This window comes from Heptranchias perlo, chromosome 12, assembly GCF_035084215.1.
Source record: "Heptranchias perlo isolate sHepPer1 chromosome 12, sHepPer1.hap1, whole genome shotgun sequence".
Classification (NCBI taxonomy): domain Eukaryota; kingdom Metazoa; phylum Chordata; class Chondrichthyes; order Hexanchiformes; family Hexanchidae; genus Heptranchias; species Heptranchias perlo.
In genome coordinates, this window is record NC_090336.1 from 29262857 (window position 1) to 29288629 (window position 25773).

Sequence of the window (25773 nt, forward strand, 5' to 3'; positions counted from 1 at the left end):
TCTACTGCATTGTGGAGGTTTTCTGTGGGGCTGCTCCATCAAAGGGAAAGCAGTGGAGCAGACCCCAAATCCATTTGATTACGTAGCTCAGACCATGTCCCAGATGCAAATTACAGGGGTCATCGACACGGGTGCCGCCCACCTGAGACTGCAAGGATGCTTGAGCGATGTCCGTTGGAGCATCAGCCCCGAATATGATGATACCTGTGACAATGCATCTTTGCATCAATACTGCACTGGGGTGTCAGTCAAGATATATGATCAAGTCATGGAATGAGACTTCAACCCAGTACCTTCTGACACAGAGACAAGAATGCTGAATGAGGCAACTAAAATTTCCAGGAATTTGTGAAGTCACAATGTGCAGACTTTAATCCATGGATTATAAACTATTATTTTTTTCACTTTCAATAGTAGATAAGGCGTTTGAGCAAATTTATTATCACCATCGTCCTTTACACATGTTGTGTTGTCTTGTTTCTCAGTACTGTGAGCATCAGGGTTACTTTGGGTTGCCTTATATCCCCCACCTGCTTCTCTCGTGTCCTCTGGCTTTGACACTGCGCTCAAACAAATACTTCAAAGGCTTTCTGAGACAAGAAACCTCAACCCATTCAAACAATCTAAAGTTTAGCTCCTGTAGTCCTGCTGCACCAGAGGGAAAGCAGAGGATTGGACCCCAAATCCACCTGAACAGACAATTCCAGACCCTGTCCCAGAGGCGAGGGACAGGGGTTATCTGTATGGACGGGGCAGGCCACTGGAGGCTGCAAGGGTGCATGAGAGACACCCGCCCCGACATCGGCTCTGAACATTGTCGTGGCACCATGTCACTCTAAGGATAATAGAGGGAGGGCAGGAAGGACCCAATGAAAGGGGTCATTTTTTTCATTTTTGGCTCTCAGTGTATTAAGGGATACAATTTTAAAAGGGAATCATTCGTCTTTGGCATTAATTAGCTTTATCTAACTCTAACACTTTCCTAAATGTCTCATTAAATAAAAGATGCCATTTTTTCCTTCGGTCTAATACTTTTCCCAACATATTATCTTCTTTATTAATCCCACCTTCAGTTCTTTGCTTATTGATCCTTTGAAACGCACCTTCTTCTTTGTATTGATCATCTGCACCTTGCTCTGTTTTCTCATTATTGTTTTGTTCCATTGTGGAGGTTTTCTGTGATTCCACATGAATAGAATCAAACATTATAAACAGTATAAACCCCATAGTGTAGAGGAACAGAAACAGCAGTGATAATGCTATTGGCCAATATTTAAAGAATAAACAGGTATTCAGTTGAGCACGATGCAACTTTAACAAAGGAGAAGTGTCATTATTTCTAAGATGGCATCGCATTAAAGACCCTTAGAATAATGCAGAATTGTTCCCCCTACAAATGGCGACCCAGATGGGACTTTGGCAAAAGGGATGTGACACATTGGACACTGATTTGGAAGAGAGAACTGTAATGGAAGAGAGGATTTCAGATTATGTGTTCAGTAAGGTGAATATGGAAAAAAAATGGGTCACTAATCTGTTAAAGGCTGGGCGCCCGGTAGATGCTGCAGCGAAATGGACAGGAGGGAAGGATCATAAAAAATCCATAGAAAAGGCAGTCTGGCTGATGTGCTTCAAGAAACAGATCCAGCTTTTGGACAGGCTCGTTGAAGCAAAGGCAGCTGATATTCGGCAGTCAACTCTTGAAGTCCAAATAAAGGCCCTATCAGGGGAGAAGTTACTGTTAGCATTGCAGACTCTGAACCAGGAAAGGGTGCAGTTAGTGGGGGAGCATAAGACCCAGCAGGAATATTTACAGTGTCAGGTCACTGAGGCCAAGAACAACGAGCTGAGGTTGCGGGAAAAGAATGCCCGCCTAGCAAGTCAAGTAAGAGAGCAGGAGGAGAAAGTAAAAGGCTTACAGGCAGCCTTTAAGATAGTGAGCGCACAGAGGTTTGAAGATACAGACCATGGCCCCTGCCAGAAGCAGATAGAGAGTCTGAACCTTGCTCTAAGGACGGCAAAAGGCATGGTATGCCTCATAAGCCCTAGTGCAGCCCAGGTCGACTTCACAGGGAACCTGGGGAGAACGGTTCAGACACCACAGGTAGTGCCAAGGGACGACCTGGTTGAGGAGCAGGAGGGCCCACGACCACCACCCGTAGCGCCAAGCTTTAGCGAAATCTGGCAGGAGAGGGGGGTGGAATTAGGGGCAGAAGCAGAGGAGGAAAACCCCCAGCAAGAGAGGCTGGGACCGGGGCCGATGTGCCCGGCCCGGCAGCAAAGGTTCGGCCCGCCAGCTGGTAACGGGGATGAGGGACCCCTCCAAAACCAGTTCGTAGTTCCCCACGGCACCCAACAGCTTTGGGCCATGGTAAGCCATTTAACTAAACTTGCTGCAAATGGGGACCCCTCAGTCCACTTCAGGGAAGTGGAACAAGCAGCAAGCATCAACGAGTGCAATGATGCTGAACAGGCCAAAATGCTGCTATTCTCCCTGGAGAGTCAGCTCTTTCAGTCCCTCTCTGACCAATGAAAGATGGGACAGTGTGATTATGGGGAGCTCAAGGAGGAAGTTCTTGAGGCCATGGGGATGAATGAGGGAAGTCCTTTCTCCCGGGTGGAAAAAACAGTGCAGCTCGTAGGAGAAACCCCGCAGGCTTTTGCAGACAGGTTGTGGCCGGTGTATAGGAGCGCATGCAGTGGGATGCCTAACCGGGCTAACCTGGACCAGGATCAGCGGGCCCACTGGCTCCGTTGCCTGGTGGCAAACAGCTTGCCACAGTTCAGGGCCACGGCAGGAATGTGGTTTGACCCAAAGAGTCCCCTGACTACCGAACTCACAGTGGTCAGACAATTGACCATAGCTTACCGTAATGGTAAAGGAACCGATGCACACCCACCTAAAGGGAAAGTGCATGAAATGAAACCCGGCCAGGGTAGGAAGGAGTGGCATCAGGAAGGGAATAACCCTTCCAGCACAAAACTCAACTGTTATGGGTGTGGGAAGGATGGACACTGGAGGAAGGAGTGTAAGAATCCTTGGAAAGATAACAAGGGAAAGAATTCCTCAACCCCAGCCCAGAAGGCAGAGACAGGAATCCCTCCCGCCACGGTCGAGTCATTTTTGGATGCCATGAGAACCCTATTGACTGGCCCAGGGAAGGTAGCAGCCACCACCGGCGCTCTGACCCCATCAGCCCTATCTAACCCACAACCCTGACTGGAGACAGCGCAGCCTGTTTACCTGTGTTCCCTTACCTACGACTTATGGAAGAGACCCCTCGTTGAGATGGAGGTAGAAGAGGTAAAGGGGACCTATCTGTTGGACACGGGAGCATCATGTACCGTGATCCATTCAGCTAACCCCACCACCTCACCTCTATCTAACGGGGTCCCATACAGTCTGTCGGGATTCACAGGTAAAGAACAGGCTGGCTCATTTTACATCCCGCTGAACATTCGTTTAGGAACACTCCGCTCTAAGTGGGCCTGTGTCCTAATGAAGTGGGAAGTGGAGGGTGGAAAAGGGATCCTGGGAGCCGACTTTATTGTAGGCCACGGGATCCTAGTGGATTTGAGGAATCACTGCCTGTGGGGAGCAAATACAGGAAAGGAAGGCGGAGTAGTAGTCATCCCAGGGAAACAGGGGAAGGGGACCCTGTGCACCATGAAGCCTCAAGAGGGTTATAACCTCGAACTCATGGTCAGCAATACCCCAAGGGAGTTCCAGGCATTTGTGCGAGCCCACCTAGCCACATTTGCCACACACAAACACGACTGTGGGAGGGTCAACGGGTTCGAGGTCAGTGTAGACGGGGACCCTATGGCCCGACCACAAAAGCAATATAACTTCCCCAGGGAAGCGGAGCCAGACATGGAAGCAGCCATGTCCTCTTTAGTGCAACAGGGCGTCCTGAGACCGATAGCCACCCACGTGAACTCTCCACTGTGGCCGGTTAGAAAACCGGACAACTCCTGGAGGGCCACAGTGGACTATCGGGTGCTCATCAGTAACATCACAGCCTGTGCACCCACGGTAGCAGCAGTTGCCGACCTGATAGGAAGTATCCCAGCATCCGCGACCACTTTCACGGTGCTGGATATCTCCAACGGGTTTTGGTCCATCCCTTTAAGGAGAGAGGATCAGTACAAGTTTGCCTTTACCTTTAAAGGGCAACAGTACACCTGGAACTGTCTGCCTCAGGGCTTCCACAATAGCCCCAGCATTTTCCACCAATGCATGGCAAACAGTTTAAAGGGCTTCAGCCAGCCCAGGCAGCTGGTACAATACGTGGATGACCTGCTCCTATTCACCGATTCGAGAGAGGAGCATGGCCCACTTCTGGCCGAACTGCTGGAACTGCTCGGGCAGGAAGGTTTTAAAGTGAACCGAAAGAAAGCACAGATTGACCAGCAGGAGGTGAAATTCCTGGGCCTGACAATACGCGCTGGGGAAAGGGCCATAGATAAAGCTAGAAGGGAATCAGTACAGGAGTTACCAGTCCCCAACACAGTCATGGGAGTGAGATCGTTTCTAGGGCTAACTGGGTACTGTAGAGACTTCGTTGAGGACTATGTGGCCACAGCAGCCCCTCTGCTCCGACTCCTGCATAAGGGAGTGGAGTGGGTTTGGGATGAGGGTTGCCAGGCAGCATTTGTCAGGCTCAAGAAAGATCTGCAGACCGCACCAGCTCTAGGGGCCATAGATGGAGGGAAAGAGTTCTTACTGGAGGTAGCAGCCAGCGGGGACAGCCTGAGTGCTGTGCTGCTCCAAGAGCGGCATGGCAAGCTGAGACCGGTGGTCTACTCCTCCAGGATACTCACAGATGTGGAGAAGAGCTACTCCAATTGTGAAAGGCACCTCTTGGCCACATATTGGGCTGTGAAAAGATCGCTGATCTTCACAGGCACCTCTCCCATCACCCTCCTCACCCATCACATGCCCACCCAGATGCTCCTGGACGGGAGAATCAAGGATGGGACAGTGAGCAGTGCCCGCATTGCTCGCTGGACCCTGCTTCTCTCACAGATGGACCTGAAAGTAAAAGGGCTCTGCGAGTCAAAGCTCGCAGCTAACCTGATATATCCTGGAACAGCCCACCGGTGTTCCATAGAAGGGGTTTGGGAAGTAAACATAGGTTTACGGGCCGGGATACACCCCACAGGCCGTGAAATCTATGTGGATGGCTCCAGCACAGTATCTGCTGGTGAGCGACTCACAGGGTGTGGAGTTTATGACCCAGCGGCAAACCTTGCCCTGGCAATTAAGCTCCCCAGCACCATGAGCGCCCAGCAGGCTGGACTGTCCGCGGTAGTGTACGTGGTTACACACCCCGAGATCTTCCCCACCCCATACACGATTTGCTCGGACAGCATGTTCACATGCAATTCGTGTACAGAGTACCTGGCCATCTGGTCCCGCCGCGGATACACCTCCGCTGACGGGAGACCCCTCACAGTGAAACCCTTGCTGGAGAAAATCTTAGCAGCAGTGGGGGAGGAAGGGGAGGTTTTCATCCATAAGGTGAAAGCCCATTCCTCCGCAGAACCCCGGAGTGAGAGCAACCGGCAGGCCGACGTGCTAGCTAAGGAGGGTGCCCGCACAGGCACTTTCTGGGACCCATTTGGGTCCCGTCCTATAGCAGCAGTCACGGGTAGGAATGGGACACAGGGGAGTGCAGGGGTAGCTTTAACCCCGGACCTTAAGACGGTCCAAACCCAAGACCCCGTCCTCAAGGCAGTCCTCAGTGCAGTGGCAGAAGGGAAAAGGGTAGAGGGCCCTTACAGCACAGCAGTCCTCTCTGTAAAGGAGGGCATGCTGTTTAAGGGAGAGCAATGGGTTGTACCGCAGCAGCACAGGAGGGAATTCCTTCAACTGGCCCATGAGGGTCCCGGAGCGGGGCATCCCGGGCCTGAGACCACCTGGCAGCGGGTGGAACAGGCAGGATGGTGGCCAGGACTCAGGGAAGATGTCCGCGAGTTCTGTGCCAGCTGTCTGGTGTGTGCTGCTAACAACCCTGACCCCCACAAAAGGAAAGTACCTATGGGACACATCAGGAGGGTAGAGGGACCATGGCAGTCGATCCAGGTCCACTACATCGGGCCCCTACCCACCGCCCAGGGAGGCTATAAGTACTGCCTAGTCCTGGTGGATGTGTTCACAAAGTGGGTAGAAGCCTTCCCTTGTCAAACAGCCACGGCTATGAGTACAGCCAGGATCCTGGTCAGGGAGGTGTTCTCACGATGGGGGCTACCACAGTACGTGGAGTCCGACCAAGGGAGCCACTTTACCGGGCAGGTCATGCAGAATACCCTTATGGTACTTGGCATAAAGGGGAAATGGCACGTTGCACACAACCCACAGTCCTCAGGGATTGTAGAGAGGATGAACAGAACCTTGAAAGAAAGGCTGAGGAAAGAGACGGTAGACTCACCTAGAAAGTGGGTAGAAGTCTTACCGTTGGTCCTAATGGGGATCCGAGCCAGCCAGTCAAAAAGCACGGGGTATTCCCCACACGAGCTCATGACTGGTAGGGTTATGCGGACCCCCACCCATGTGCTAGCCCCGGTGCTCACGGAGGGTCAGCTCAGAGAGGTGAACCGGGACAGCTTCGTCTGGAATCTGTTTGAACATCTTAAACAGGTTCACTGGCAGGCTGCTAGCAACATGGGAAAACAGCATCGGAGTAACCGACTGCTGTTAGAACCCCGTACGCACCACGAGTGGGAGATAGGGTATCAGGTTATGGTTAGGAATTTTGCTCGGGTAGGCAGTCTAGAACCATTATACATGGGGCCCTACAGCATTGTAGATAAGGCAAGCCCCATGGTATACGCCATAAAGCTGCCTAGGCGCACCAAATGGTTCCACATTAACCAATGTAAGTTGTTTAAATCGGAGAGAAGGGAACAGCCAGTTGGGGCAAGGCAAGGTCTGAGGATAAAAATCCTCAGCCCGCAGCAGGAGCAAACTCACAGACTGCACAAGCGGGTGCAATTACTTGTTTTAAGGGAAGGGCCATCCCACCCACCGTTTGGGACACTCCCCCGCTCATCTGGGACTCAGACGAGGTGGGACCTGAGGGCAGAGAGTTACCTGCCCCTGACATAGGTTTAGAAGAGGTACAGCCTGAGGACAGAAATCCCCAGCCAGCGGCAGTGGAGATTCCACAGACCGCACAAGAGGGGACAGTGACTCGAGTTAAAGACTCACCAGCCAGAAAACCCCGACCAGCCAGAATCCCTAGAAGGCCCCCACGAACACCACGGCCAAAGAAACCGTGGTCACCGGCTCCCCAGTTTAAAAGGGCAGCCCCTCAAGTCAGGGATCGATCTGAGCACAGGGGTCCCCAGCCAGCAGCCGCAGGTTGCGAGGGACCAAAGGTACAGGACAGGGCAGCCACACCGAAGGGAGTAGTGTGTTGTAACCCGAACAGGGATTAGCCTGGCCGCCCGGGGACGGGCGGCGGATGTACAGAGCTTCTGTTATTTAATTTTGAGATTGTTAAGTTTGGGTGTTTTAGTTAAATTTTATACAAGGTGGTTGGTAGTTTAAGTATTATTGTTTACCGTGTATTACTTTTTCTATGTATGTACCGTATTTTCCAAGTGGTGCAGGGGTGTTGGACCCCCTCCGTGCTTGGATATGAATGTAACTGAATTCTTACCTGTGTCTGCATCTGAACAGAATGTATGTTTTGGGTCTTAGATAGGTAAACTACAGGGGAAGGTTGGCTCTCGAGGATCGAGAATTTTGCTCACCTTTGACCAGTATGAGACTTGAAGCAAGGTTAAAGTATCACAGGGGGGAGTGTAAGATTCTCAAAATTCACAGATCCCCCAGAGAAAAACCCTAAAGAAATTCACCTTTACCCTGAGTATGGGAAAACTTTGGCCATTGACTATCATCCTTAAATGGAAGGATAGTTGAGAGGTCACCAGACGAAATCAACAACACACACACCGTGGAACTTCGGAGAATTAATGCTTCAGACATGACTCTGTTTTAATGTAAAATCGACAGCAGGTGGTCGACACTCAGCACGAATTCAAAAGGCCGTCTCCCATTGAAAGAGATAACTGTTCCAGACATGGTGGGGCCATTCCTTTGTTTAAAGCAAAACCATCAACACCTAGGACGTTGGATACAAAAGGAAGCCTTATGTGACAAGCTCCAAATCAGAATTAAAACAATGACACATTGGGAGAAGCAATTTGCAATATGATTGGGACCATCAAAAGGCCATCAAAGAACTTTGTATGAACTGTTTAAACAGACCATTGTAAGAGAGACAGCCACAAGGCAAAAGCTCTCTCTCTCTCTCTGGCTTGCTGGCTCTGATGGGCTGCTTGTGTTGGTTCTGCCTGTGTCTGGAAAGAAGAGCAGTTTGCAGTTTCCAGCAGACAACAAGGAAAGCAGTTCGACAGGGAAGGGCAGCAGCTCTAGAAGCTGGCCGAAAAACAAGAAGAGACCAGAGCAACAGCCCCAGTGACCGTCAGACACCTCGCGGCAACAAGGGCCTTACGAAACAACCAACCGAATATTACCACCAACAAACCGGGTGATATTGAGCCACTGCGACCAAAGAAAACCAACTCGGGAGAAAACCGAAGATCCGCAAAGTTGCCACTCTACAATCTATTTCTGACTTACCTCTGGGTGAATTACTGTCAAGGTTTCGTTTGGTGAGAATTATCCCTGGTCTTTTAGAGTCCAACCCAGCTAGTACAGTGGGATTGGGAGGGGTGAGGTGTCCTTCTACTGTAATTTCCCTCGCGTGTACTGTAGTGTTCCCCATTTTATTAGAGTGTAAAGATTGTTGTGTTGTATTTCCTCTCTTGAATAAAGGTCAAAGTTTCTTGCACCAAAATCAGTTGTCTGCTGCACTTTGTCACAACCCCCAAATAAGTCCAAGGTCTAGAACCCAGGGAGTGGGAGCGATTCGGACCGCTCAGAAGTCAGAGGTGAAGCTGACACACACCACCACCCCCTACATTCTTTATTAATCCCACCTTCTCTTTTTGAAATTTGATCCTTTGAGACTCACCTCCTTCTTTGCGTTGATCATCTGCACCTTGCTCTATATTCCCAGTATTGTTTTGTTCTATTGGGGAGGTTTTCTGTGATTCTCCATGAATAGAATAAAACACGATAAACAGTATAAACCCCATAGTGTAGAGGAACAGAAACAGAAGTGATAATGCTATTGGCCAATATTTAAAGAATAAACAGGTATTGCATTGTTGAGCACGATGCAACTTTAACGAAGGAGAAGTGTCATTATTTCTAAGATGGCATCGCATTAAAGACCCTTAGAATAATGCAGAATTGTTTCTCAGTGAGAACACTTACTGCTCGTAGGCTTCTCTCGCTTCCCTGAATTTACCTCAGTCAACCGGCTTCAAATAATATTGGTGTAATTGCACAACTTGGTTATTCAAGTGCTCCAGTCAAGTTCCAGCACAATATTTGATTCTGATCCAATCATTGTGCACATACTGTACTTTTATGTAAGGATACATCAGTGGAGTTACCAGAAGAAAATTACATCAATTCTGAATTTGAGAAAAGAGGAGATTCCTCTTGTCTGAATACGATGGCTCCTGTAACAATGCATCTTTCCATCAATAATGTACCGGGGTGTCAGTCAAGATCTATGCACACGTACGGAACAGGTCTTCAACACACTACCTTCTGACTGAGGGGCAAGAGTGCTGAATGAATCAACTAATATTTCCAGGAATTTGGGAAGTCACACTGTGCAGACTTCATTTCCTGGACTACAAACAATTATTTTCTTCACTTTCAACATTAGATAAGATGTATCACCAAGTTTATTACCTCCACCATCCTTTACACTTGTCTTTTGTTGTTCCTCAGTGCTTTGTGGATCAGGGTCAGTTTGTGCTGCCTTTTCTCCATCATCTGTTCCTCTTGTGTCCTTTGGCGTTGACACTGCGCTCAAACAAAGGAACGAACTTTCAGTTTTAATATTTCAATGGCTTTGAGCCAAGAAACCTCAACCCATTCAGACAATCTGAATTTTAGCTTCTGAAGTCCTGTAGTATTGCTGCACCAGTGGGAAAGCAGGGGAGAGGACACTTTATTCGCCTGAACAGACAATTTCAGACCCTGCCCCAGATGCCAGGGACAGGGGTTATCTGCATGGATGGGGAAGGCCACTGGAGGCTGCAAGGGTGCATGAGCAACACCCGCCCCGACATTGGCTCTGAACCGTGGAGTGGCGCCATTTCACTCCAGGGATAATAGAGGGAGCAAAAGTAGGACCCAATGAACAGGGTCATTTTTTTCATCATGGCTCTCAGTGTATTAAGGGATACAATTTTAAAAGGGAATCATTCGCCTTTGGGATCAATTAGCTTTCTCTAACTGTAACACTTTCCTACATGTCTCACTTAAATAAGTGATGACATTGTTTTCTTTGGTCTATTACTTTTCCCAACATATTGTCTTCTTTATTAATCCCACCTTCTCTTTTTGAAATTTGATCCTTTGAGACTCACCTCCTTCTTTGCATTGATCATCCGCACCTTGCTCTGTATTCCCAGTATTGTTTTGTTCTATTGGGGAGGTTTTCTGTGATTCTACATGAATAGAATAAAACACGATAAACAGTATAAACCCCATAGTGTAGAGGAACAGAAACAGAAGTGATAATGCTATTGGCCAATATTTAAAGAATAAACAGGTATTGCATTGTTGAGCACGATGCAACTTTAACGAAGGAGAAGTGTCATTATTTCTAAGATGGCATCGCATTAAAGACCCTTAGAATAATGCAGAATTGTTTCTCAGTCAGAACACTAACTGCTCGTAGGCTTCTCTCGCTTCCCTGAATTTACCTCAGCCAACCAGCTTCAAATAACATTGGCGTAATTGCACAACTTGGTTATTCAAGTGCTCCAGTCATGTTCCAGCACAATATTTGATTCTGATCCAATCATTGTGCACATACTGTACTTTTATGTAAGGATACATCAGTGGAGTTACCAGAAGAAAATTACATCAATTCTGAATTTGAGAAAAGAGGAGATTCCTCTTGTCTGAACACGATGGCTCCTGTAACAATGCATCTCTCCATCAATAATGTACTGGGGTGTCAGTCCAGATCTATGCACAAGTACGGAACAGGACTTCAATACACTACCATCTGACTGAGGGGCAAGAGTGCTGAATGAATCAACTAATATTTCCAGGAATTTGGGAAGTCACACTGTGCAGACTTCATTTCTTGGACTACAAACAATTATTTTCTTCACTTTCAACATTAGATAATGTGTTTCACCAAGTTTATTACCTCCACCATCCATAACACGTGTCTTTTGTTGTTTCTCAGTGATGTTTGGATCAGGGTCAGTTTGTGCTGCCTTATCTCCATCATCTGTTCCTCTTGTGCCCTCGCAAATTGACACTGCGCTCAAACAAACGAAACAACTTTCAGCTTTAATATTTCAAAGGCTTTGAGACAAGAAACCTCAACCCATTCAGACAATCTGAATTTTAACTCCTGAAGTCCTGTTGCATTGCTGCACCAGTTGGAAAGCAGGGGAGAGGACACTTTATTCGCCTGAACAGACAATTTCAGACCCTGCCCCAGATGCCAGGGACAGGGGTTATCTGCATGGATGGGGAAGGCCACTGGAGGCTGCAAGGGTGCATGAGCAACACCCGCCCCGACATTGGCTCTGAACCGTTGGGTGGCACCATTTCACTCCACGGATAATAGAGGGAGCAAAAGTAGGACCCAATGAACAGGGTCATTTTTTTTCATCTTTGGCTCTCAGTGTATTAAGGGATACAATTTTAAAAGGGAATCATTCGCCTTTGGGATCAATTAGCTTTCTCTAACTGTAACACTTTCCTACATGTCTCACTTAAATAAGTGATGACATTGTTTCCTGTGGTCTAATACTTTTCCCAACATATTATCCTCTTTATTAATCCCACCTTCAGTTCTTTGCTTATTGTTCTTTTGAGACTCACCTCCTGCTTTGCATTGATCATCTGCACCTTGCTCTGTATTCCCAGTATTGTTTTGTTCTATTGGGGAGATTTTCTGTGATTCTCCATGAATAGAATAAAACACTATAAACAGTATAAACCCCATAGTGTAGAGGAACAGAAACAGAAGTGATAATGCTATTGGCCAATATTTAAAGAATAAACAGGTATTGCATTGTTGAGCACGATGCAACTTTAACGAAGGAGAAGTGTCATTATTTCTAAGATGGCATCGCATTAAAGACCCTTAAAATAATTCAGACTTGTTTCTCAGTGAGGTTACTATCTGCTCGTAGGCTTTTCTCGGTTCCCTGAATTTACCTCAGTCAACCAGCTTCAAATAATATTGGCGTAATTGCACAACTTGGTTATTCAAGTGCTCCAGTCAAGTTCCAGCACAATATTTGATTCTGATCCAATCATTGTGCACATACTGTACTTTTATGTAAGGATACATCAGTGGAGTTACCAGAAGAAAATTACATCAATTCTGAATTTGAGAAAAGAGGAGATTCCTCTTGTCTGAATACGATGGCTCCTGTAACAATGCATCTTTCCATCAATAATGTACCGGGGTGTCAGTCAAGATCTATGCACACGTACGGAACAGGTCTTCAACACACTACCTTCTGACTGAGGGGCAAGAGTGCTGAATGAATCAACTAATATTTCCAGGAATTTGGGAAGTCACACTGTGCAGACTTCATTTCCTGGACTACAAACAATTATTTTCTTCACTTTCAACATTAGATAAGATGTATCACCAAGTTTATTACCTCCACCATCCTTTACACTTGTCTTTTGTTGTTCCTCAGTGCTTTGTGGATCAGGGTCAGTTTGTGCTGCCTTTTCTCCATCATCTGTTCCTCTTGTGTCCTTTGGCGTTGACACTGCGCTCAAACAAAGGAACGAACTTTCAGTTTTAATATTTCAATGGCTTTGAGCCAAGAAACCTCAACCCATTCAGACAATCTGAATTTTAGCTTCTGAAGTCCTGTAGTATTGCTGCACCAGTGGGAAAGCAGGGGAGAGGACACTTTATTCGCCTGAACAGACAATTTCAGACCCTGCCCCAGATGCCAGGGACAGGGGTTATCTGCATGGATGGGGAAGGCCACTGGAGGCTGCAAGGGTGCATGAGCAACACCCGCCCCGACATTGGCTCTGAACCGTGGAGTGGCGCCATTTCACTCCAGGGATAATAGAGGGAGCAAAAGTAGGACCCAATGAACAGGGTCATTTTTTTCATCATGGCTCTCAGTGTATTAAGGGATACAATTTTAAAAGGGAATCATTCGCCTTTGGGATCAATTAGCTTTCTCTAACTGTAACACTTTCCTACATGTCTCACTTAAATAAGTGATGACATTGTTTTCTTTGGTCTATTACTTTTCCCAACATATTGTCTTCTTTATTAATCCCACCTTCTCTTTTTGAAATTTGATCCTTTGAGACTCACCTCCTTCTTTGCATTGATCATCCGCACCTTGCTCTGTATTCCCAGTATTGTTTTGTTCTATTGGGGAGGTTTTCTGTGATTCTACATGAATAGAATAAAACACGATAAACAGTATAAACCCCATAGTGTAGAGGAACAGAAACAGAAGTGATAATGCTATTGGCCAATATTTAAAGAATAAACAGGTATTGCATTGTTGAGCACGATGCAACTTTAACGAAGGAGAAGTGTCATTATTTCTAAGATGGCATCGCATTAAAGACCCTTAGAATAATGCAGAATTGTTTCTCAGTCAGAACACTAACTGCTCGTAGGCTTCTCTCGCTTCCCTGAATTTACCTCAGCCAACCAGCTTCAAATAACATTGGCGTAATTGCACAACTTGGTTATTCAAGTGCTCCAGTCATGTTCCAGCACAATATTTGATTCTGATCCAATCATTGTGCACATACTGTACTTTTATGTAAGGATACATCAGTGGAGTTACCAGAAGAAAATTACATCAATTCTGAATTTGAGAAAAGAGGAGATTCCTCTTGTCTGAACACGATGGCTCCTGTAACAATGCATCTCTCCATCAATAATGTACTGGGGTGTCAGTCCAGATCTATGCACAAGTACGGAACAGGACTTCAATACACTACCATCTGACTGAGGGGCAAGAGTGCTGAATGAATCAACTAATATTTCCAGGAATTTGGGAAGTCACACTGTGCAGACTTCATTTCTTGGACTACAAACAATTATTTTCTTCACTTTCAACATTAGATAATGTGTTTCACCAAGTTTATTACCTCCACCATCCATAACACGTGTCTTTTGTTGTTTCTCAGTGATGTTTGGATCAGGGTCAGTTTGTGCTGCCTTATCTCCATCATCTGTTCCTCTTGTGCCCTCGCAAATTGACACTGCGCTCAAACAAACGAAACAACTTTCAGCTTTAATATTTCAAAGGCTTTGAGACAAGAAACCTCAACCCATTCAGACAATCTGAATTTTAACTCCTGAAGTCCTGTTGCATTGCTGCACCAGTTGGAAAGCAGGGGAGAGGACACTTTATTCGCCTGAACAGACAATTTCAGACCCTGCCCCAGATGCCAGGGACAGGGGTTATCTGCATGGATGGGGAAGGCCACTGGAGGCTGCAAGGGTGCATGAGCAACACCCGCCCCGACATTGGCTCTGAACCGTTGGGTGGCACCATTTCACTCCAGGGATAATAGAGGGAGCAAAAGTAGGACCCAATGAACAGGGTCATTTTTTTTCATCTTTGGCTCTCAGTGTATTAAGGGATACAATTTTAAAAGGGAATCATTCGCCTTTGGGATCAATTAGCTTTCTCTAACTGTAACACTTTCCTACATGTCTCACTTAAATAAGTGATGACATTGTTTCCTTTGGTCTAATACTTTTCCCAACATATTATCCTCTTTATTAATCCCACCTTCAGTTCTTTGCTTATTGTTCTTTTGAGACTCACCTCCTGCTTTGCATTGATCATCTGCACCTTGCTCTGTATTCCCAGTATTGTTTTGTTCTATTGGGGAGATTTTCTGTGATTCTCCATGAATAGAATAAAACACTATAAACAGTATAAACCCCATAGTGTAGAGGAACAGAAACAGAAGTGATAATGCTATTGGCCAATATTTAAAGAATAAACAGGTATTGCATTGTTGAGCACGATGCAACTTTAACGAAGGAGAAGTGTCATTATTTCTAAGATGGCATCGCATTAAAGACCCTTAAAATAATTCAGACTTGTTTCTCAGTGAGGTTACTATCTGCTCGTAGGCTTTTCTCGGTTCCCTGAATTTACCTCAGTCAACCAGCTTCAAATAATATTGGCGTAATTGCACAACTTGGTTATTCAAGTGCTCCAGTCAAGTTCCAGCACAATATTTGATTCTGATCCAATCATTGTGCACATACTGTACTTTTATGTAAGGATACATCAGTGGAGTTACCAGAAGAAAATTACATCAATTCTGAATTTGAGAAAAGAGGAGATTCCTCTTGTCTGAATACGATGGCTCCTGTAACAATGCATCTTTCCATCAATAATGTACCGGGGTGTCAGTCAAGATCTATGCACACGTACGGAACAGGTCTTCAACACACTACCTTCTGACTGAGGGGCAAGAGTGCTGAATGAATCAACTAATATTTCCAGGAATTTGGGAAGTCACACTGTGCAGACTTCATTTCCTGGACTACAAACAATTATTTTCTTCACTTTCAACATTAGATAAGATGTATCACCAAGTTTATTACCTCCACCATCCTTTACACTTGTCTTTTGTTGTTCCTCAGTGCTTTGTGGATCAGGGTCAGTTTGTGCTGCCTTTTCTCCATCATCTGTTCCTCTTGTGTCCTTTGGCGTTGACACTGCGCTCAAACAAAGGAACGAACTTTCAGTTTTAATATTTCAATGGCTTTGAGCCAAGAAACCTCAACCCATTCAGACAATCTGAATTTTAGCTTCTGAAGTCCTGTAGTATTGCTGCACCAGTGGGAAAGCAGGGGAGAGGACACTTTATTCGCCTGAACAGACAATTTCAGACCCTGCCCCAGATGCCAGGGACAGGGGTTATCTGCATGGATGGGGAAGGCCACTGGAGGCTGCAAGGGTGCATGAGCAACACCCGCCCCGACATTGGCTCTGAACCGTGGAGTGGCGCCATTTCACTCCAGGGATAATAGAGGGAGCAAAAGTAGGACCCAATGAACAGGGTCATTTTTTTCATCATGGCTCTCAGTGTATTAAGGGATACAATTTTAAAAGGGAATCATTCGCCTTTGGGATCAATTAGCTTTCTCTAACTGTAACACTTTCCTACATGTCTCACTTAAATAAGTGATGACATTGTTTTCTTTGGTCTATTACTTTTCCCAACATATTGTCTTCTTTATTAATCCCACCTTCTCTTTTTGAAATTTGATCCTTTGAGACTCACCTCCTTCTTTGCATTGATCATCCGCACCTTGCTCTGTATTCCCAGTATTGTTTTGTTCTATTGGGGAGGTTTTCTGTGATTCTACATGAATAGAATAAAACACGATAAACAGTATAAACCCCATAGTGTAGAGGAACAGAAACAGAAGTGATAATGCTATTGGCCAATATTTAAAGAATAAACAGGTATTGCATTGTTGAGCACGATGCAACTTTAACGAAGGAGAAGTGTCATTATTTCTAAGATGGCATCGCATTAAAGACCCTTAGAATAATGCAGAATTGTTTCTCAGTCAGAACACTAACTGCTCGTAGGCTTCTCTCGCTTCCCTGAATTTACCTCAGCCAACCAGCTTCAAATAACATTGGCGTAATTGCACAACTTGGTTATTCAAGTGCTCCAGTCATGTTCCAGCACAATATTTGATTCTGATCCAATCATTGTGCACATACTGTACTTTTATGTAAGGATACATCAGTGGAGTTACCAGAAGAAAATTACATCAATTCTGAATTTGAGAAAAGAGGAGATTCCTCTTGTCTGAACACGATGGCTCCTGTAACAATGCATCTCTCCATCAATAATGTACTGGGGTGTCAGTCCAGATCTATGCACAAGTACGGAACAGACTTCAATACACTACCATCTGACTGAGGGGCAAGAGTGCTGAATGAATCAACTAATATTTCCAGGAATTTGGGAAGTCACACTGTGCAGACTTCATTTCTTGGACTACAAACAATTATTTTCTTCACTTTCAACATTAGATAATGTGTTTCACCAAGTTTATTACCTCCACCATCCATAACACGTGTCTTTTGTTGTTTCTCAGTGATGTTTGGATCAGGGTCAGTTTGTGCTGCCTTATCTCCATCATCTGTTCCTCTTGTGCCCTCGCAAATTGACACTGCGCTCAAACAAACGAAACAACTTTCAGCTTTAATATTTCAAAGGCTTTGAGACAAGAAACCTCAACCCATTCAGACAATCTGAATTTTAACTCCTGAAGTCCTGTTGCATTGCTGCACCCGTGGGAATGCAGAGGAGCGGACACTATATTCGCCTGAACAGACAATTCCAGACCCTGTCCCAGATGTCAGGGTCAGGGATCTTCGACATGGATGGGGAAGGCCACTGGAGGCTGCAGGGTGCATGAGCGACACCCGCCTCGACATTGGCTCTGAACATTGGAGTGGCACCATGTCACTCCGAGGATACTAAAGGGAGCACAGGAAGGACCCCTAGAATGGGGCCATTTTTTTCATTTTTGGCTCTCAGTGTATTAAGGGATACAATTTTGAAAGGGAATCATTCACCTTTAGGATCAATTAGCTTTATCTAACTGTAACATTTTCCTAAATGTCTCACTTAATTAAAAGAGGCCTTTTTTCCTTCGGTCTAATACTTTTCCCAACATATTATCTTCTTTATTAATCCCACCTTCAGTTCTTTGCTTATTGATCCTTTGAAACACACCTTCATTGCATTGATCATCTGCACCTTGCTCTGTTTTCTCATTATTGTTTTGTTCTACTGTGGAAACTTTCTGTGATTCTACATGAATAGAATAAAACACTATAAACAGTATAAACCCCATAGTGTAATGGAGCAGAAACAGGAGTGATAATATCTTTGGCCAATATTTAAAGAATAAACAGGTGTTCAGTTGAGCACGATGCAACTTTATCACAGGAGAAGTGTCATTATTTCTAAGATGGCATCGCATTAAAGACCCTTGAAATAATGCAGACTTGTTTCTCAGTGAGGTTACTATCTGCTCGGAGGCTTTTCTCGGTTCCCCAAATTTACCTCAATCAACCAGCTTCAAATAATATTGGCGTAATGGCGCAGCTTGGTTATTCAAGTGCTCCAGTCATGTTCCAGCACGATATTTGATTCTGATCCAATCATTGTGCACATACTGTACTTTTATGTAAGGATACATCGGTGGAATTACAGAAGAAAATTACATCAATTCTGAATTTGTGAAAAAAGAGATTCCTCTGGTCTGAATACGATGGTGCCTGTAACAATGCATCTTTCCATCAATAATGTACTGGGGTGTCAGTCGAGATATATACACAAGTACGGAATAGATCTTCATCACACGGCCTTCAGGGAATACAGTATTGAATGAAGCAACTAATATTTCCAGGAATTTGGGAAGTCACACTGTGCAGACTTCATTTCCTAGACTACAAACAATTATTTTCTTCACTTTCAACATTAGATAAGGTGTTTCACCAAGTTTATTACCTCCACCATCCTTTACACTTGTCTTTTGTTGTTCCTCAGTGCTTTGTGGATCAGGGTCAGTTTGTCCTGCCTTTTCTCCATCATCTGTTCCTCTTGTGTCCTTTGGCTTTGACACTGCGCTCAAACAAAGGAACGAACTTTCAGTTTTAATATTTCAAAGGCTTTGAGCCAAGAAACCTCAACCCATTCAGACAATCTGAATTTTAGCTTCTGAAGTCCTGTAGTATTGCTGCACCAGTTGGAAAGCAGGGGAGAGGACACTTTATTCGCCTGAACAGACAATTTCAGACCCTGCCCCAGATGCCAGGGACAGGGGTCATCTGCATGGATGGGGAAGGCCACTGGAGGCTGCAAGGGTGCATGAGCAACACCCGCCCCGACATTGGCTCTGAACCGTTGGGTGGCACCATTTCACTCCAGGGATAATAGAGGGAGCAAAAGTAGGACCCAATGAACAGGGTCATTTTTTTTCATCTTTGGCTCTCAGTGTATTAAGGGATACAATTTTAAAAGGGAATCATTCGCCTTTGGGATCAATTAGCTTTCTCTAACTGTAACACTTTCCTACATGTCTCACTTAAATAAGTGATGACATTGTTTCCTTTGGTCTAATACTTTCCCCAACATATTATCCTCTTTATTAATCCCACCTTCAGTTCTTTGCTTATTGTTCTTTTGAGACTCACCTCCTGCTTTGCATTGATCATCTGCACCTTGCTCTGTATTCCCAGTATTGTTTTGTTCTATTGGGGAGATTTTCTGTGATTCTGCATGAGTCGAATAAAACACTATAAACAGTATAAACCCGCTAGTGTTGAGGAGCAGAAACAGTAGTGATAATGCCATTGGCCAATATTTAAAGAATAAACAGGTATTCAGTTGAGCACGATGCAACTTTAACGAAGGAGAAGTGTCATTATTTCTAAGATGGCATCGCATTAAAGACCCTTAGCATAATGCAGACTTGTTTCTCAGTGAGAACACTAACTGCTCGTAGGCTTCTCTCGCTTCCCTGAATTTACCTCAGTCAACCAGCTTCAAATAATATTAGTGTAATTGCACAACTTGGTTATTCAAGTGCTCCAGTCATGTTCCAGCACGATACTTTATTCTGATCCAATCATTCTGCACATACTGTACTTTTATGTAAGGATACATCAGTGGAGTTACCAGAAGAAAATTACATCAATTCTGAATTTGAAAAAAGAGGAGATTCCCCTCGTCTGAATACGATGGCTCCTGTAACAATGTATCTTTCCATCAATAATGTACAGGGGTGTCAGTCGAGATATATGCACAAGTACGGAATAGGACTTCAATACACTATCATCTGACTGAGGGGCAAGAGTTACCGAATGAAGCAACTAATATTTCACGGAATTTGGGAAGTCACAATGTTGTATATGCATTCAAGTCTGCACAATTATTGTTTTCACTTTCATCGAATCATAGAAAGTTTACAGCACGGAAGGAGGCCGTTCGGCCCATCGAGTCCGTGCCGAGTCTATGCAAGAGCAATCCAGCTAGTCCCACTCCTCTGCTCTATTCTCGTAGCCTGCAAGTTTTTTCCTTTCAAGTACTTATCCAGTTCCCTTTTGAAAGCCACGATTGAATCTGCCTCCATCACCCTATATAAGAACATAAGAACATAAGAAATAGGAGCAGGTGTAGGCCAATCGGCCCCTCGAGCCTGCTCCGCCATTCAATAAGATCATTGCTGATCTGATCCTAACCTCAAATCTAAATTCATGTCCAATTTCCTGCCTGCTCCCCATAACCCCTAATTCCCTTTACTTCTAGGAAACTGTCTATTTCTGTTTTAAATTTATTTAATGATGTAGCTTCCACAGCTTCCTGGGGCAGCAAATTCCACAGACCTACTACCCTCTGAGTGAAGAAGTTTCTCCTCATCTCAGTTTTGAAAGAGCAGCCCCTTATTCTAAGATTATGCCCCCGAGTTCTAGTTTCACCCATCCTTGGGAACATCCTTACCGCATCCACCCGATCAAGCCCCTTCACAATCTTATGTGTTTCAATAAGATCGCCTCTCATTCTTCTGAACTCCAATGAGTAGAGTCCCAATCTACTCAACCTCTCCTCATATGTCCACCCCCTCATCTCCGGGATTAACCGAGTGAACCTTCTTTGTACTGCCTCTAGAGCAAGTATGTCTTGTCTTAAGTATGGAGACCAAAACTGTATGCAGTATTCCAGGTGCGGTCTCACCAATACCTTATATAACTGCAGCAATACCTCCCTGTTTTTATATTCTATCCCCCTAGCAATAAAAGCCAACATTCTGTTGGCCTTCTTGATCACCTGCTGCACCTGCATACTAACTTTTCGATTTTCTTGCACTAGGACCCCCAGATCCCTTTGTACTGCAGTACTTTCCAGTTTTTCGCCATTAAGATAATAACTTGCTCTCTGATTTTTCCTGCCAAAGTGCATAACCTCACATTTTCCAATATTGTATTGCATCTGCCAAATCTCCGCCCACTCACCCAGCCTGTCTATATCCCCTTGTAGGTTTTTTATGTCCTCCTCACTCTCTACTTTCCCTCCCATCTTTGTATCATCTGCAAACTTTGATATGTTACACTCGGTCCCCTCCTCCAAATCGTTAATATAGATTGTAAAGAGTTGGGGACCCAGCACCGACCCCTGCGGAACACCACTGGCTACAGGTTGCCTGTCCGAGAATGAACCATTTATCCCAACTCTCTTCTTCCTGTTAGATAACCAATCCTCCACCCATGCCAGAATATTACCCCCAATCCAGTGATTCTTTATCTTGAGCAATAATCCTTTATGTGGCACCTTGTCGAATGCCTTCTGGAAGTCTCAATACATTACATCCACTGGTTCCCCTTTATCCACCCTGCCAGCAGTGCATTCCTGATCCTAACCACTCTCTGTGTAAAAAGGTTTTTCCTCATGTCACCTATAGTTAATTTGCCAATCACTTTAATTCTATTCAATTCCTGGACTACAAACAATAGTAGATAAGGTCTTTCACCAAATTTATTACCTCCACTGTCCTTTGCATTTATGTTTTCTTGTTTCTCAGTATTGTGAGCATCAGGGTCACAATACTGCCTTATATATATCACCTGTTTCTCTTGTGTCCTCTGCCTTTGACACTGCAACAGACAGAGCACAGGAAGGACCCAATGCACAGGGTCATTTTTTACATCTTTTGCACCCAATGTATTAAGAGATACAATTTTAAATGGGAATTGTTGACCTTTGGAATCAATTAGTTTTATCTGACACTCTCCTGAATGTCTCACCTTAAATATATGATGATATTTTTTCATTAGGTCAGATATTTACCCAACATATTGTCTTCTTTATTAATCTCACCTTGAGTTCCTTGCTTATTGATCCTTTCAAACTTGCCTTCTTCATTGCAGCGATCATAGGAACATTGGAACATCGTAACAGGAGTAGGCCATTCAGTCCCTCGTGCCTGCTCCGCCATTTGATAAGATAATGGCTGATCTGTGCTCTAACTCCATATACCTGCCTTTGGCCCATATCCCTTAATACCTTTGGCTGCCAAAAAGCTATCTATCTCAGTTTTAAATTTAGCAATTGAGCTAGTATCAATTGCCGTTTGCGGAAGAGAGTTCCAAACTTCTACCACCCTTTGTGTGTAGAAATGTTTTCTAATCTCGCTCCTGAAAGGTCTGGCTCTAATTTTTAGACTCTGCCCCCTACTCCTAAAATCCCCAACCAGCGGAAATAGTTTCTCTCTATCCACCCTATCTGTTCCCCTTAATATCTTATAAACTTCGATCAGATCACCCCTCAACCTTCGAAACTCTAGAGAATACAACCCCAATTTGTGTAATTTCTCCTCGTAACTTAACCCTTGAAGTCCGGGTATCATTCTAGTAAACCTACACTGCACTCCCTCCAAGGCCAATATGTTTTCCGAAGGCACAGTGCCCAGAATTGCTCACAGTACTCCAGGTGCGGTCTAACCAGGGTTTTGTATAGCTGCAGCATAACTTCTGCCCCCTTGTACTCTAGTCCTCTCCATATAAAGGCCAGCATTCCATTAGCCTTATTGATTATTTTCTGCACCTGTTCATGACACTTCAATGATCTATGTACCTGAACCCCTAAGTCCCTTTGGACATCCACTGTTTTTAACTTTTTACCATTTAGAAAGTACCCTGTTCTATCCTTTTTTGATCCAAAGTGGATGACCTCACATTTGTCTGCATTGAATTCCATTTGCCACTGTTTTGCCCATTCACCTAATCTATCAATATCCCTTTGTAATTTTATGTTTTCATCTACACTGCTTATAATCAATACCTTGCTCTGTTTTCTGAATATTGCTTTGTTCTATTGCGGGGGGTTCCTGTGATTCTACATGAATAGATAAAAACAATATGAACAGTATAAACCCCATAGTGCAGAGGAGCAGAAACAGCAGTGATAACGCTATTGACCAATACTGAAAGAGTAGGCATGTATTCTGTTGAGCACGATGCAACTTTATCAAAGTAGAAATGTCGTTATTTCTCAGATTGGCGCCACATTAAAGACCCTGACAATAATCCAGAATTGTTGCTCACTGAGAATATTATCTGCTGGTCGGATTCACTCTCTGCAATTAATTTTCCTCAGTCAACTAGCTTCAAATAGTATTGGCAGAATTCCACAACTTGGTTCTTCATTTGCCCCATTTAGGTTCTAGCTTGATATTTTATTCTGATCTAACCATTGTGCAAGGATGATGTAAGGATACATCAGCGGAGTTCTCAGTAGAAAATTTCATCAATTCTGAATTTGAGAAAAGAGGAGATTCCTCTAGTCTGAATACGATGGCTGCTGTGACAATGCAATTTTCCATCAATAATGGACTGGGGTGTCAGTCGAGATATTTGCTCAAGTCCTGGAATAGGACTTCAACACACTACCTTCTGTCTCAGAGGCAAGAGTATTTCCAGGAATTTGGGAAGTCACACTGTGCAGACTTCAATTCCTGGACTACAAACAATTCTTTTTTTCACTTTCAATAGTACATAAGGTGTTTCACCAAATTTACTACCTCCACCATCCTTTACATTTGTTGTCTTTTCTTGTTTCTCAATACTGTATACATCAGGGTTATTTTGTGCTGCCTTAACTCCATCGCCTGTTTCTTTTGTGTCCTCTGCCTAGACACTGCACTCAAATAAAGGAAAAGACTTCCAGGTTTAATGTTTCAACGGTTTTGAGACAAGAAACCTCAACCCATTCAGACAATCTGAACTTTAGCTCCTGAAGTCCTGTTGCATTGCTGCACCAGTGGGAAAGCAGAGGAGCGGACACTATATTCGCCTGAACAGACAATTTCAGATCCTGTCCCAGATACCAGGGACAGGGATCTTCGGCATGGATGTGGATGTCCCCTGTAGGCTGCAAGGGTGCATGAGCAACGCCCGTCCCGACATCGGCCCTGAACCTTGGATTGGCACCATGTCACTCCGAGGACGGTAGAGGGAGCGCATCTTTGGTTTCCAGTATATTAAAATGAAAGAAGGGCTTGCATCTATATAGCGCCTTTTACAACCTCAGGACGTCCCGAAACGCTTCACAGCTAATGAAGTACTTTTGAAATTTAGTCACTGAAGTAATGTAGGAATTAAGGGATACATTTTAAAAGGGCAATCCTACACCTTTGGGATCAGCTAGCTTTAGCTGGTGAGGTTTGGGGATTTGAAAAGGCTTCAATAGCACTTATCTGAGCTCTTAGTTAACAAGAAGTTTGTTGAGGCAAGATTTGTGGCTGCAGTAGGCGGAGTTTCCAGGGTCACCTGGGAATTTCCCTAGACATTCCCCTGAATGTGGGAAATGGACGGAGAATATCTAGCCGCATTACGCTCACCCTCCCCCGACCCCGGCACAGAAAATAGTTATCCTGAAGATATGCAATGGACTCCCGGCAGAACAAGTTTCAGCCCTAAACAGTGGCTCTTCGCTCATTCTCCTTTTCCACCTTCCCCATTGCAAGGAACTTCAGGGTCTTAATGTTACGGACATTACTAGCATAAAATGAGTTCTGATGAAAGATCATCAACCTGATAGAGTTATCTTTAATGCAATATACATTGTGCTCGAGCTTATTGTATTTTGCTCTTTTTAAACTACAGATTATAGAAACAATAAAAAAATTCACAATTGTTAGATTGATTTTAGAAAATAAAATAATTTAGAATATAGAACAGTGAAACCTGTGACAGTCACAACTTATTAATTCTGTTTTTCTGTTTAAATACACGATCATTAATGTATCCCCCAAACCCTTTGCTTCGCTCTTGCATTTATGCAGTTGAAAACAGTATTTCTTATGAGAAAAATCTGGGCCACAGTATTACGGACAGGTGACTGTACACATGTCACGCACAAAGTGTTTGAGTCAGTGCCCACGTTTGAGGATGAAAAGCAGCCTGGATCTGGGCTGCGCCCCTCACAGTTGCCACCTGACGCTGCTGCTGTACTAGGGGATGGAACGCTGCTGCCCACTGTGAGCATGAATTCTCACGTTAGTTTTGTTTTCATCCACAGCTTGCAGCAGAATTACATTCCCCAGAGTGGCAGCAGCTTTAAGTAGGAGCAAGGAGCTCTTTAAAGAAGAATCCTGACATGAACCAGGAGGAGGCAGAGTACTGATGTGATCTGAGTGGGGAAAAGAGAGAAGAAACTGCAGGTAGACAGTGCTGGCATGACCTGGGGTAGAGAGTGCTGGCATGACCTGGGGTAGAGAGTGCTGGCATGAACTGGGGTAGACAGTGCTGGCATGAACTGGGGTAGACAGTGCTGGCATGAACTGGGGTAGACAGTGCTGGCATAAACTGGGGTAGACAGTGCTGGCATAAACTGGGGTAGACAGTGCTGGCATGAACTGGGGTAAACAGTGCTGGCATGAACTGGGGTAGACAGTGCTGGCATGAACTGGGGTAGACAGTGCTGGCATGAACTGGAGTAGACAGTGCTGGCATGAACTGGAGTAGACAGTGCTGGCACGAATTGGAGTGGACAGTGCTGGCAAGAATTGGAGTAGACAGTGCTGGCATGAA

The 25773-nt window shown here is 44.8% G+C and overlaps 3 long non-coding RNA genes across 3 annotated transcripts; all 3 read right to left on the reverse strand.

Moving 5' to 3' along the window:
- Nucleotides 1-9896: 9896 nt before the first annotated feature.
- Nucleotides 9897-11383, reverse strand: LOC137327698 (uncharacterized). Its single transcript, XR_010964523.1, has 3 exons — nt 11319-11383; nt 10525-10605; nt 9897-9955 (listed from the first exon to the last, which is right to left on the reverse strand). It is a non-coding gene; the product is annotated as an uncharacterized lncRNA (long non-coding RNA).
- A 1470-nt stretch (nt 11384-12853) lies between these two features.
- Nucleotides 12854-14340, reverse strand: LOC137327699 (uncharacterized). Its single transcript, XR_010964524.1, has 3 exons — nt 14276-14340; nt 13482-13562; nt 12854-12912 (listed from the first exon to the last, which is right to left on the reverse strand). It is a non-coding gene; the product is annotated as an uncharacterized lncRNA (long non-coding RNA).
- A 1470-nt stretch (nt 14341-15810) lies between these two features.
- LOC137327700 (uncharacterized) lies at nt 15811-17296 on the reverse strand. Its single transcript, XR_010964525.1, has 3 exons — nt 17232-17296; nt 16439-16519; nt 15811-15869 (listed from the first exon to the last, which is right to left on the reverse strand). It is a non-coding gene; the product is annotated as an uncharacterized lncRNA (long non-coding RNA).
- Between the last annotated feature and the right edge of the window lie 8477 nt (nt 17297-25773).